Source organism: Euprymna scolopes, chromosome 3, assembly GCF_053919585.1.
Source record: "Euprymna scolopes isolate OS-2025 chromosome 3, ASM5391958v1, whole genome shotgun sequence".
NCBI lineage: Eukaryota > Metazoa > Mollusca > Cephalopoda > Sepiida > Sepiolidae > Euprymna > Euprymna scolopes.
Genome location: NC_136484.1, coordinates 29622230 through 29634662, shown reverse-complemented (window position 1 = coordinate 29634662; position 12433 = coordinate 29622230). Strand labels below are relative to the sequence as shown.

The following is a 12433-nucleotide window of genomic DNA, read 5'->3' as shown; positions in this document are numbered from 1 at the left end:
TACATGAGTAGCAGAGATGTCATTGAAAAAATTTAACTGATCAACATTCACCGGCGCCTGTTAAACGTTTACGAATCTGATTCAGTTGATGTCAACATAGTTAGATGTGTCGGTCAATTTCAGAGTGACGACAGATATGACTGGAGTGGCATTGACAAAGTGCGCCCCGGACAACAACAACTACTTCATCGCTGGCAAAAGTACATTAAGGATGATGGTGACTATGTAGAAAAATAAATTCTGAAGCATAAAAGGTCGCTTGTTTTAATGGTACTACTCCCGTCTTCATAACCCTTCAACTTTTATTGTTAGAAAATGCATTACTTTTGGTACAATTCTGATATATTTGGTCATTTAAGATCAATCACATTTTTTAAATATAAAATGACACTTCTACCTATAAATCCAAGTCCGTAAAACTATTTCTTGTTCCTCCGAAATCTATAGACACCACAAAACGGATTATATCAGATGAATTCTTAAAAAGCGATGTTTTCTGAAATGAGAAGAATGTTTTTGATGGGCAGCTTTCTAATGGGACGTTTTTTATGAAAAGAAAAAACTGTCATTTTTTTCTATTTTTTATTATTTTATTTTTTTTTACATGTTTGATAAATGATCAGATTTTTTTTTTTTAATGACGATAATTATATTATTTTTCATTATAATATTTATCGATTTAAGAAGTAATTTTTACTTGTTTTACTGCAATTTTAAAATTTTTAAATATTTTCAAATTTGATTTGCAGAAGAGGAAAATTTGAGAACCCATATTTCATCCAGTAAATATATCAAGTTAACAATTAAAACATAAATCATTTTATTGATTTTTATTTTCTGATATACTGACATATGTTCGTATAAGAAAATTATAAGTATTTAACACACATTAATCTGTTATATGAAAATATACATGTATATAAATAAATACATTTAGCATGGGCCTGCATAAATATATTTCGCAAAAACACAATTGTAATTTATTGCATTAGTTCCATCATTGCTTTCCAATAGGTTTGCAAGATCAAGGATATGAATTTATTTCAAGATATTTTTTTTGTACGATTTGCATGTCGAGTCAATATATTGTTGAATCCTGAACAAATCAATATAATATATTTTTCCATGGATTCTCGTGATTCTGACTAGAAAACTTCTCGAAAGGCATACTTCAAAGTTGTGTCCATAATGGGGTATAGAACTGGAAACTTTAAATGAATACACCTCAATTACAATTTAACCTGAAAATAAGATATGCGAGGGGGTGGGGCTAAACATAGATTTTGAGGTCAGTGATGGCAACTGAATGCTATCAGTTATTTATTGCAAAATCAAATATAACATTTTATGGTTACATACCAAACTGCCAATGATTTATTGGAGGGGGGGATTAAAATGAAATCAGTAATTGTTATGTCTAATATACTAAAGTATTTCCAACAAAAATCTTATATATAAAGCTCATAATGTCTGTTTGTTTGTTTCTCCATTCTTTTCAAACTGCATTTCCACTCGGACATAAAGTCGCAGAGCAGTACGAGGCAGGTCAAATGATTGCATTTTTTTTTTGTGGGTTGTGCTTTTGTGTGTTTTTTAGCTGGTAAAAATTGCTGCTAAGAAGTCAAAATTGAAAGAAATTGGAACTTGACAGGCATAAGTTGACTTCAATTTCCCTTGTACACATGCGCAAATATATACGCAGGATGGAGCGATAAATTTGTCACCCTAAAGAAAATAGTAGAGCTGACATCTATTCAGTGTAGCCGCCTTCAGCTTCAATCACTGCCTCAATACGGGTTCTGAATTGGAAGCAAGCCCTTCCACCAGCGCCAGCGGGAGCTCGGTGAATACTCCGCAGATGACGGCGATCAGACTGGCTTTGGTGTTGTGGGAGGTCATGTTGGTGATGTTCTTGACGTATGACCAAACGAAGTAGTCATGAGAGAAGGGTACAAAGTCGCAGCACTTCTTCTGAAGCTAAGCATGAGGCTCTGTGGACTTGTGGGCTGGCGCTGAGTCCTGCTGCCGCATCCAATGTCTGTCAGCAGCCACCTGATTCCACCAGAGGATCCCCAAACTCTTCAGCACATGAAGGTACACTTTGGTATTAACTTTCAAGCCAAATTGAAGATATGAGATGGCATGATGTAGGTCTCACTTGAAACCACACCTAAGGCTATAACCATGGCCGAAAACTTCTTCATCACTCTGGGCACATCCCTGTTATTCGTGGCAATCCAGTGATGCGTTTTGAGGGTGCTGGCAATGGTCATGCTGTCATAACTTGGATGGGTAGAAAGTATGAATTATACAGTGGCACATCTCCAATCTCGCTCGCTGAACATTGTCACTTTCAAACATGATAGAAGGCTCCTATCGCTCTTGGGATTTGTACACAACTGGCCAGCTAGTAGATGCAACAAAAAAAAGAAAACCGGTTTCATTAAATGGAAATGGAATCCTGTCGTTTTTTCTAGAATGACAATTTTATTGTTACACCCTGTATATAAAAGAATGATGATAATATTAGAAGGAATTTTCAATTATATTATGTTTATTTACCAACACAGTGTCGTATAAAATGGTAGGTGTGAAAATGTCCCTAATTTGTTAAAGTAATATCTCTTTTTCAGAGGAGAAAATAAAAAACGTATACAACTGTTTGGCGTTTTTTTTTTTTTTTTTTTTTTACGGCTGTTTTATCTTATTTCTTTATTTCCGGAAGTCAGAGTTGCAGACTGGCTGTCAAATCAATTTCTAGGATATGAGTTGTGGTAAATATCAAGTATTGTTGGAAATTATTGTAGCTTTTTTGTTTTTTTAATGTAATATAAATAATTTTGCATATTACCCTTTAAGTGTGTACTTCGGAGTGTTATTGATTGCTGTATTATGGTCGTGTAATATCTATTTTGGGGGTAAAAGAATGGTCTAAGGGAGGTAACGTTACGTTTCCCTACACATTGGAGCATCTTTGATTGTTAACGTCTCACTTTTGAATATGTCAACCGAAAGGCACCTCAGATTCTAGTTTTTTAATTTTCAGTAAATATTTTTTATACTCTTTTTACAACATGTAGTTTTTAGTCGAATGGTCTCTTGAGTTTTAAATATTGGAATGCAGTTTTTTTTCTCTCAGTCTCTCTTCCCCCTAACCATGTGATGTTGTCCTGATTCATTGTGACTTCATTTACTCTTTTTAAAACTTTGACCCCAATTTTGACCCCTTAACATTTATATTTTTGGGCTCAAATTAAAGTTTGATTCATGTCCAAGTAATCTACAATTTCAAGTGTTTAGACACAAAATTGGTGGAGGAGTTTGGTAGAGTTTGCAAAGGTCAATTCATTGAGAGCCAAATTTCTGGCCGAAAACTGATTTGAAAAAATTTCCCAAATCTCAATACTCCTTATCTCAAATCTCGAGTCTCTAGACCAAAAATTGAGTTATTTGGCAGGGAAATGTACACACACACACACACACACACACCGACATTTTCACTTTTATAGATATATATAGATATACAACACTAAGCAAATTAACTCTTCTCGTTTTCATCTTCTGATTGGTCTACTTTCCCTTTCAGCTGAATTCTATTTTCTGTTTAACATTTTTTTTTTAAATGAGCCACCACTTATGAAGGCTTAAAGACCACTCAAGGATAAGGGTTAATGAGTGTACAGTGATCATTGAGCTAACAACGTAGCGATCATTAGTGGTGAAAATTGGGTAAAATTTGATTATTTAAGGGAACGTTTCAACAAAAACTTGTTTACATTGGGCTTGAAGACAACCATGTTGTAGTCAGCTGGAAAGCAGGTTAGCAGAACAGAGTTCCACAGGCAGGCATTTCTATGAAAGAAACTTTATTCATGCAATCTATGTATAGATTTAGACACTAAACACAGTTTAGAGGAGCACTTGGCATGAAAATAACAATAGAGCAGTGATGTCCTTTCTGTTGGAAAAAAGGTTGTAGGGAGGTTATTTCAATTATTAGGTTTGATTTTTTTATTACCAGACTAAGAAAAAAATGACATTAATTTGTTCTGTGGTTCTATTTGAATTCTTAAAAAAAAAAAATCAACAAAAAAGAATTTATTTGGTGTTAAAATCTATTATTACAAAATCTCGTTTACACGTTTTGCAACATAAAGGGATTTCTCGTCTGAATTTGCATTTACAAAATAAGCAACAATGTCGTTTTTGTATGTTCAGTGTAAATATGGTAATCAGAATTCCATAGTAATTGTTATTTCCACAAAATTACAATCAATTAGAGCCAGTAATTACATTGGCATAATATTTCTAGTTATGAACTTTTGATTTCTGTCTCGCATATATGAGAAGGAGTGTGTGTGTGTGTGAGAGAGAGAGGACACTTCTCAATCTATATACTCAACGAATTTTCGATCTACAGACTTGAAATTTGGTATATAGGGTATTCAGATATGTTGCAAACTTTTCAATCGGTTTTCATATGGAAAAAAGGGCTACTAGAGGCCAAAATTGAAAAATTGCTATGTGGAAGTCATCGGATTTTTATCTTTTTGAAGATCATGTTAAGCTGGCCTAATAGTTATCATACATGACTCACTGTCTTTAGGTTTTGGTTTCGATCTAAGCTCGAGTATTTTTTTTTTTTACTTACAAGAAGTAAACTGTTTAAAAAAAAAAATCAATACTCGGATGTACATGTCTTGGTTTCTTTCTGTTTTTGTTTTGTTTTTTTACTTCATTTTTTTTATTTATTTTTTTTTTTTTTAAAGGAATTTAATGTTACGTTTAATACCGGGCAACACCGAATATATCTTTTAGTGTGTGTGTGTGTGTGTGTGTGTATATATAAATAAATGGACGCTCGCATTGATTCAGATGTATAAGGTTCACACAATTATCTTGACTGAAATCCACATGATTTTGTTTTATAGTGGTGAAGGCTTTGGAGAATCATCCCACTTTGGAACAACTGCTAATCTCAGTGGGTGTAATTGGTTACCATGGAGAGTAGACCTCGGGTCTTATATCAGTTGGTCACCCATCTGGTACTGGCTAGTCTCATCATTGCTTAACTTCGGTGATCTAACAAGAACTTATGTGCCAATATGATTATGCCATATATCATGTATAGATAGATTTATTAGAAGTGACAAAATGTCTGTTAAAATTGTTGAGATTATGTACATAAATGCCAGTAATTCTGGCACTTCTACGCTTGCAATTTCGGCGGAAGGGTTGCTATTTATTCACACACACACACACACACACACACACACACACACACACACACACATTAGTGATGGGACGATTTCAATATTTTCCCAATTCCGATACAATTACAGATTGCGTACTAAATTCTCAATTCCGATTCTCCATAAATCTCTAAATGTTTAACAATAGAGTTGTTATTTATTCCCAATTACCGTAAAAATACGTTAAGTTTGCAGATATTTTCTTTGGGCATAAAATTACACTTGTGCGGAATGATCTATATATTTATTTTTACTGGTAGTTTAAAATCAATAAATAGTTATTTTATTATCATTATTACCAACAGGGGAAGAATTTTGCTTTAAACAAAATCAAATAAAACAGATAATGGGAAGAATTGTTTTTGGTGTCAGAAAATAGGCACAAATTTTTCTGATACCCGATTCGGATACCTCCAAAAGTTAGGATTTTTCTGATTAATCATCCCAACACTAATATGTAATGATATTTAACACTTCCCATTTTTTTTTTAAAGTTATATAAAGACAGCCACCCGTTTTGAGTATATTGATAGTGATGCAATTTTATATTCCATAGATTAAATGTACAGCTAATCCAACTGGATTAGAGTAAAATAGTATCTGGAGAAGTATGGTGTAGCTTGCTTGAAGCATTGTTAAGGAATAAAAAGTATTTTTGAAGGCTTACAATGCAAGAATGTACAGTCGTTATGCGCATTTATATAAATAAATAAATAAATGATAAATAATTCAATAATTTTTTTTAAATTATTTTTTTATTTATCTACCTGAATTTTTCAACTGTGGATGGTACTTATTCCAAAGGTCCATCATCGAGAGAGGATTTATTTCATCAATGATGATGGATTATTACCCGAAAGGACCTTTGGAATAAGTACCATCCAAAGTTGAAAAAAAAAATCAGGTAGATAAATAAATATAAATAAAAAAAATAATTTAAAAAAATTCAGGTAGATAAATAAATAAATATAAATAAATAAAAAATATTAAAAAAAAAATTATTGAATTATCATTTATTTATTTATTCATTTATTTGCTCATAACGACTGTACATTCCTGCATTGTAAGCTTTCAAAAATACCTTTATAAAATAGTATCTATTTATAGATCCATGGAACCAGTGTATTGTTTGTATAAAAAGCATTTGATACACTGTATTTCCTCTCTAAAGTTTCAGACGTAGCTACAGTATTATTGTACATATCTACGTGAGTGTTGCATTACAAGATGACTGAAGTTCTTATAGAGTCTTCTCCAACAATGCTATTTTATCATGGAGACTAGTTGGTTGACATCAGCATGCTGAATTATTTTTTTTATTTTTATTTTTTTTTTAAAGGGTTTAAATTGTACTATTTGTTCTGGTGGACAGAGACAAGACTCATGACCAAGAATATATTGGCGATACAAACTTATCACTTAAACTAAAGCCTCACTATGGCTCAAGAGTCGTCTACTATACCATTTAACTCATAACGGGAAGGAAAATATGATATATGGCGCTCGTTAAAGAAAAAAGTGGCATTTAAGTTTAACTTGTCTGTTGAAAACCAGTCCATTTGTATATATATATATATATATATATATATATATATATATATATATATATATATATATATATAAAACTGAAACTTCATCTTATGGCTATTACTATCAAGTAGTCATATTGAAAATTAAATAAATCTTACAATGTTGATTTCAATAGTTATCTTCGTCATTGCTTCCGGTTTGCTCAGCCTTGAAAGACAATGGATACCCCCTGTAATTGTGAGGCTAGGGTTGCACAATCTCTAACCCCTACTGAATGGACAGTGTGAGTCCAGTGGTTAGAAGTCCAGGACAGCTGGAAACAATGCTAAGATAAGCAGAGAGCACGTACAGCAGGTGGAATTCCCAAATGGTCATTCATTTTAGTACTGACCAGGCTTAATGTTGCTTAACCTCAGTGGTCTAATGGGAACCAGTGTGTCAACGTGATTATGACGTATATAGACTTATAAAATTAACTTATAAAAGAATGATCAAGTTACAAACTTGACCACCTCCTTATTGAAATAGTGGCATAATTCAATGAGACCTGAAAGAAATAATCTTCATTATACAAGATAATGAATGGTTTCCTAAGAAGAAGAAAAAAAAAAAAAAAAAACTAAGAAAAAAAACGGAAACCGAGATATAAATAGTAAAAAAAAAAAAAAAAAAAAAAAAGATATATTATTGACCTAAAATAGCAAATACCGGCTAATTCTAATTCCTTTCCCGGGGATTATTAATGAACACGATGCAATAGGCCAAAGTCCGCACCAGTAACCATTGTGCTACTTCTATTGAAAACGTAAAAAAATGTTATCCTAATGTCTGCCACTCTTTCTGAATTTATAGACTTTACCCAAGTGAAAAATTGGCATCCTCCGTGTTTCAATTAATGATAGAATGTTTATGTGATGAAGTTAATGTTTTCACTTTGCAAAGCAGGTTCTATTAGAGAAAATCGAATTTGGAACTGATTCAACCTTGGCTTATTTCGAAGTAAGCCTTTCTCGATTGTATTATATTTTCACTGGACTGTTGGCTCCTTATAATAATCAGTTGCACAAATCCAAAAAAAAAAAAAAAACCCAAAAAACTGGAGATAAAAAAAAAATTTTGGTGATTATATTTATTCTACGTTGGTATATAGATTTAATACTGGAGAATATAAATATCAGTAATTCTGGCACTTCTATCAGGGATCGCTTAAGTACCTGTAATTTTGAGGTAGGGGGGTATTTATTCACGTAGCCGTATTTTTATCCATTTTAAATTTCTGATCACGATTGTGATTGAAACTGCAGTAATGTTTTTAATCAAGACTAGCAGGACCTGTGGAAATTCCACAGGGACTCCTTCATATGTAATATATTGATGTTGGCATTCTGTAGATGTTAAGTGTAAATGGAGACGCTCTGATATTATTGTAGCTCTTTTGTTAAAACTGCAAAAGTATTTATCTAAGCTAGCAGGGATGCCCAACGTAGCCAGGTTGTAAAGTGCGCTTAAATATGATAGTTTAATTCTTACAGATTTTGTATGTATTATTATAGAGTTAATGTATATTTATGTATTATAAAGTTGCGATTTCAAAAATATACCAAAATATCCATATGACTTTAATTAACAATTAAACAAGTCACTCGGAAGGATAAAGATGTAAGCGTGACACACAAACGAACACACATGCTATCATATTAATATGTAAATTATTTCGCTTACTGGTTTTACTTTTATTCCACTTTGATTTTCACATTTCGTTTTGTTGCACAACCTATGCTTAAGTCAGTCTTTTTATTTTTCTGTTTAAAATCCCCACTTTTTTTAAATTTTAATTCACATTGTTGAAAAACTCTTAAATTTTATTACTTTTCTTTTTTTTTTTTTTTTTTTTTTTTTACATAGGCATCACTACTTATCAAGGCCAAGAGGCTACTCGAGGATAAGGGTTAAAGAGTGTACAGTAGAAATTGGACAATATAGTAATCGTTAGTAAATGGAAATTCGGTAAATTTGTTAACAAGTGGAACGGCTAATCAAGAACTTGCTTACGTTAGACATAAAGTTAGAAATGTGTACATGTATAGGATTAACTCGTAAACTAATTAAACAATCATTAATTTGGTTTTGTAAAATGACAATTAGAAGCCCTTGATGGAAATTCAAATGCCTCTTTCGTGAAACTTTAACTATAGGGATTAGGCATCAATTAATGAATATCCTCTAAATTTTAATTTCTTTTGGAGTATAGCAAAGGATATTTAAGGAGCATAATATGGATGCAACCTTCCATTTAATAATATAAATATTTCAGCTTTGCATCCAAATTTTTATTTATAGGCAACCAACACAAATTAGGCAAGATTTCCTGAATTTCAATTTCTTGAGATCCCTTTGACCTGAGAGCCTTTAATTTGAGGCATTTTCTGGAATAAAACTCATGTGACTAGATTTTGATCAAAATTAGAATAAGAATTCTAGAAATAAGGTTTAGTACCATTATATCTTGATTTTTTAGTGCAAAACTGTTCTGTATAGGGGAATTAATTTTACCTGTCTCAAGACGGATATTCTAGTTTTTGTATAAAAGTGTAAAAAGGCTCAACATCTAATATTTTAAAGGCACTCTGTCTGTCTGTCTCCATATTTTCAAACTCTTTCTCCCAAAATTAAGTCGTAGAGCAGCGCTAGGGGCTTCAAGTGATTAGATTTTTTTATGGACTGTTCTTTTATGGGTCGTTAGCCGATTAAAATAGTTTTTAAGGGTTCAAAAATGGGTAAATTGAAAAAATCGTTATACATTTTGTACATTCACCTTAGTTTATTTTTAATCAGTTCAGATGCATATCATGTTGGTACAGCAGTAACATCACCAGCTTTGGATGCTTCAGTTTTGCTTTTGGTTTCGATTCTAGCTGATGGCACCCAAATACATTTTTTTTTTTTTTTTATATATATATATACTTTTGAAATCACGACTCTATAATAATATATACAAAATCTGGACAAATTAAGATATATTTAAACGTATTTTGCAACCAGCCAAAGCCTCCCCCCAACCCCGCTACTTATTTAATAACTGTCTAAAGTTCTAAGGATTATATATATATATATATATATATATATATATATATATATATATATATATATATATATATAAAAAGAATACTTGCATTGGAGAATTTTGGAGAAGTGAATGCTGTTATAAATGTTTAAATGCTGATTGGTATAATACCAAAAATTAAATGCAATAATTTGTAAAGATGTGTCCCATTGGTTTGGATAGACGTTAGCTATTTTTTTCTTTTTTTTTTTTTTTTTTTTTTTTTTTTTTTTTTTTTACAAGGGAGTTACTACTTATTCTTCAGTGGCTTTCAGGCCTTGATAAGGATTAATGAATGTAAAGTGGTAGTTTAGTAATCATTAATGGTGTGGATTGGGTAAAATTTGGATTGTTTAAGGGGACAGTTCAGCAAGAACTTGTTTACATTGGACTTGAAGGTTACCATATTGTAATCGGCTGGGAAGCAGGCCAATGGAAGAGTGTTCCACCTGCGGGCAGTTCTAGGAAAGAAGCTTTGTTCATGGAATCTGCGTTTAGAATTAGGCATAGAGAGAGAGTGGGGGAGAATTGTTAGTACCAACCAATGAACTGTGGTTTACATTAAAAAAAAATCATATTGAGTTCTTATTTTAGAACTTCACTTGAAAATCTAGGCATATTTATTGCATCTTTTTGCATGCCTTTCTCACCTTAATATTTTAAGAATTCATTTTTAATCCTGTATTGAGAACATGTGTTCAGATACCTCTTATCGTATTAGTATATACTAGTAGGACCTGTGGAATTTCCATATGGCATCTTTCATATGTAATATATTACTGGTGGGAATTCTTTGGACGTTCATCATGAATGGAAACCCTTGATATTATTGTAGCCCTGTTGTTAAACTGTAAAAGCATTTATCTAAGTAATCTGATTAATATAGTATCAGAATATTTCTGGTTATTACGATTTATCTCCAATATCCTTGTAGGAGTCTGTGATATTTTTCCATTGCATGGACACCCGGCACAAAGTCCCACAATATCATTATACCATCTTTAGACAGAACAGATACTACCCTTTGGTCCTAACCAAAAGACCGAGATATATTTTAGTTTCACATACAGCCCGAAAGCGACATGAGTTTTTTTTTTTTTTTTTTTTTTTTAACATTGCATTTTAAGTGATCGGGAGATCTTATTTATTAAAAAAAAAAAAAGGATAGAAGGTGATTACATACTGTGAACATCAAATTGCCATATCTATATATACTAATAATTGAACGTTCTATTGTAATGTAGTATGTTATCATCTATCCTCCTTTTTGATAAATAGGATCTCCTGATCAAATAATTTATAATATGGAAATAGTGACACACGTACATACGTTAAAGGTACTACAGTATTAATATATCGCTTCTGTAGTTTAGTTTCGTGTTTCTGATATATTAATGTACCATTTTTGCCACTTAAAACCGTTCTTTACACCACCTTCCATTCTTCATACCTTACGCAAAATAAATATAACTGTAATATCATGCTTGATTGGTCCTCCTCCCACACACACACACACACACACACACACACTGCATAAAATGTTTCATTATTTATTTATTTTTTTTTTTCATTCTTAATTTAAGGTTAATAATACGTAAGAATTTCTCTCGATCCTTTTTTTTTTTTTCTTTTCAATTCTAATTTAGTTGGGCCTTTTCCTATTGTTTTATTTACTTATGTTTTCTTAAATGTTTCAATTACGTTGTTCTTTCCTTTTCAGAAAATCAATTGCAGTTCGCAATTTATGAATCCTTAAGCCTACAAATCCATAATCTCTAGGAATGGCACCACCATCACTTATTGTTTTCACTTTGATTAGATTGTCCCTATTTCTGTGCGAAGAAAACTTTTCCTCCCTTTATTATCTGCCCTTGGTTCCGATTATCAAGTATTTTACACCTTCTCTTTGAGTCTATAAATGAAGTCAATTGCGTTTTTTTAATTTTTTTTTATTGTTTTTATTAAAATGATTTTTTTTTTTTTAGTTCCTTTCTTTTGTCTTCATTCTGCTTCACCAATTTAGCTTCAATTTCTTTTGATATGCAACAAATGTCCTTAACATCTGAAAGACAAATTGATGACCAACTTGCCATTGCGTTTTTTTTTTGTTGTTTTTTTTTTGGGGGGGGGGGTGTTTTTGCTTTGTTCTTACTTGCTTCTTGCCTGTCCGTCCGTTTAAAAAATTTATTTTATTTTTTTTAATTTTTTTTTTTAGATAGCAACAAGAATATCTGTAGATGTATAAAGATAGTCAATGCATAAATTTGTACAAATAAGATTACATACCGTTGGGGTTAGAAGAGTTTTCTCGTTGATATTTTTTTTTTCCTGCTATAATAAAATTAAGCAAGGACTATTGTTCATTTTATTGCTTTGATAATACAAACGATTTTCATCTTTACACTGAGATGTTTAAAGTGTAGTAACTGTTATTTACCCCAATAGAGTTAATCTAATTGTTGGAGCAAGAATTGAGTTTCTGGTCTTTTCACTAACTAGATGCGAAATTAATACTTATATTTAATTTTATTTTCTACTACTTTAATGC

At 31.7% G+C, this 12433-nt stretch overlaps 1 protein-coding gene across 3 annotated transcripts in view; it reads left to right on the top strand.

Annotated features, from left to right (window-relative positions):
• The window catches only part of LOC145254471 (neurocalcin homolog), a 537803-nt gene that overhangs the window by 296058 nt on the left and 229312 nt on the right, over positions 1–12433 (top strand). The gene's annotated exons all lie outside the window — the stretch shown is intronic.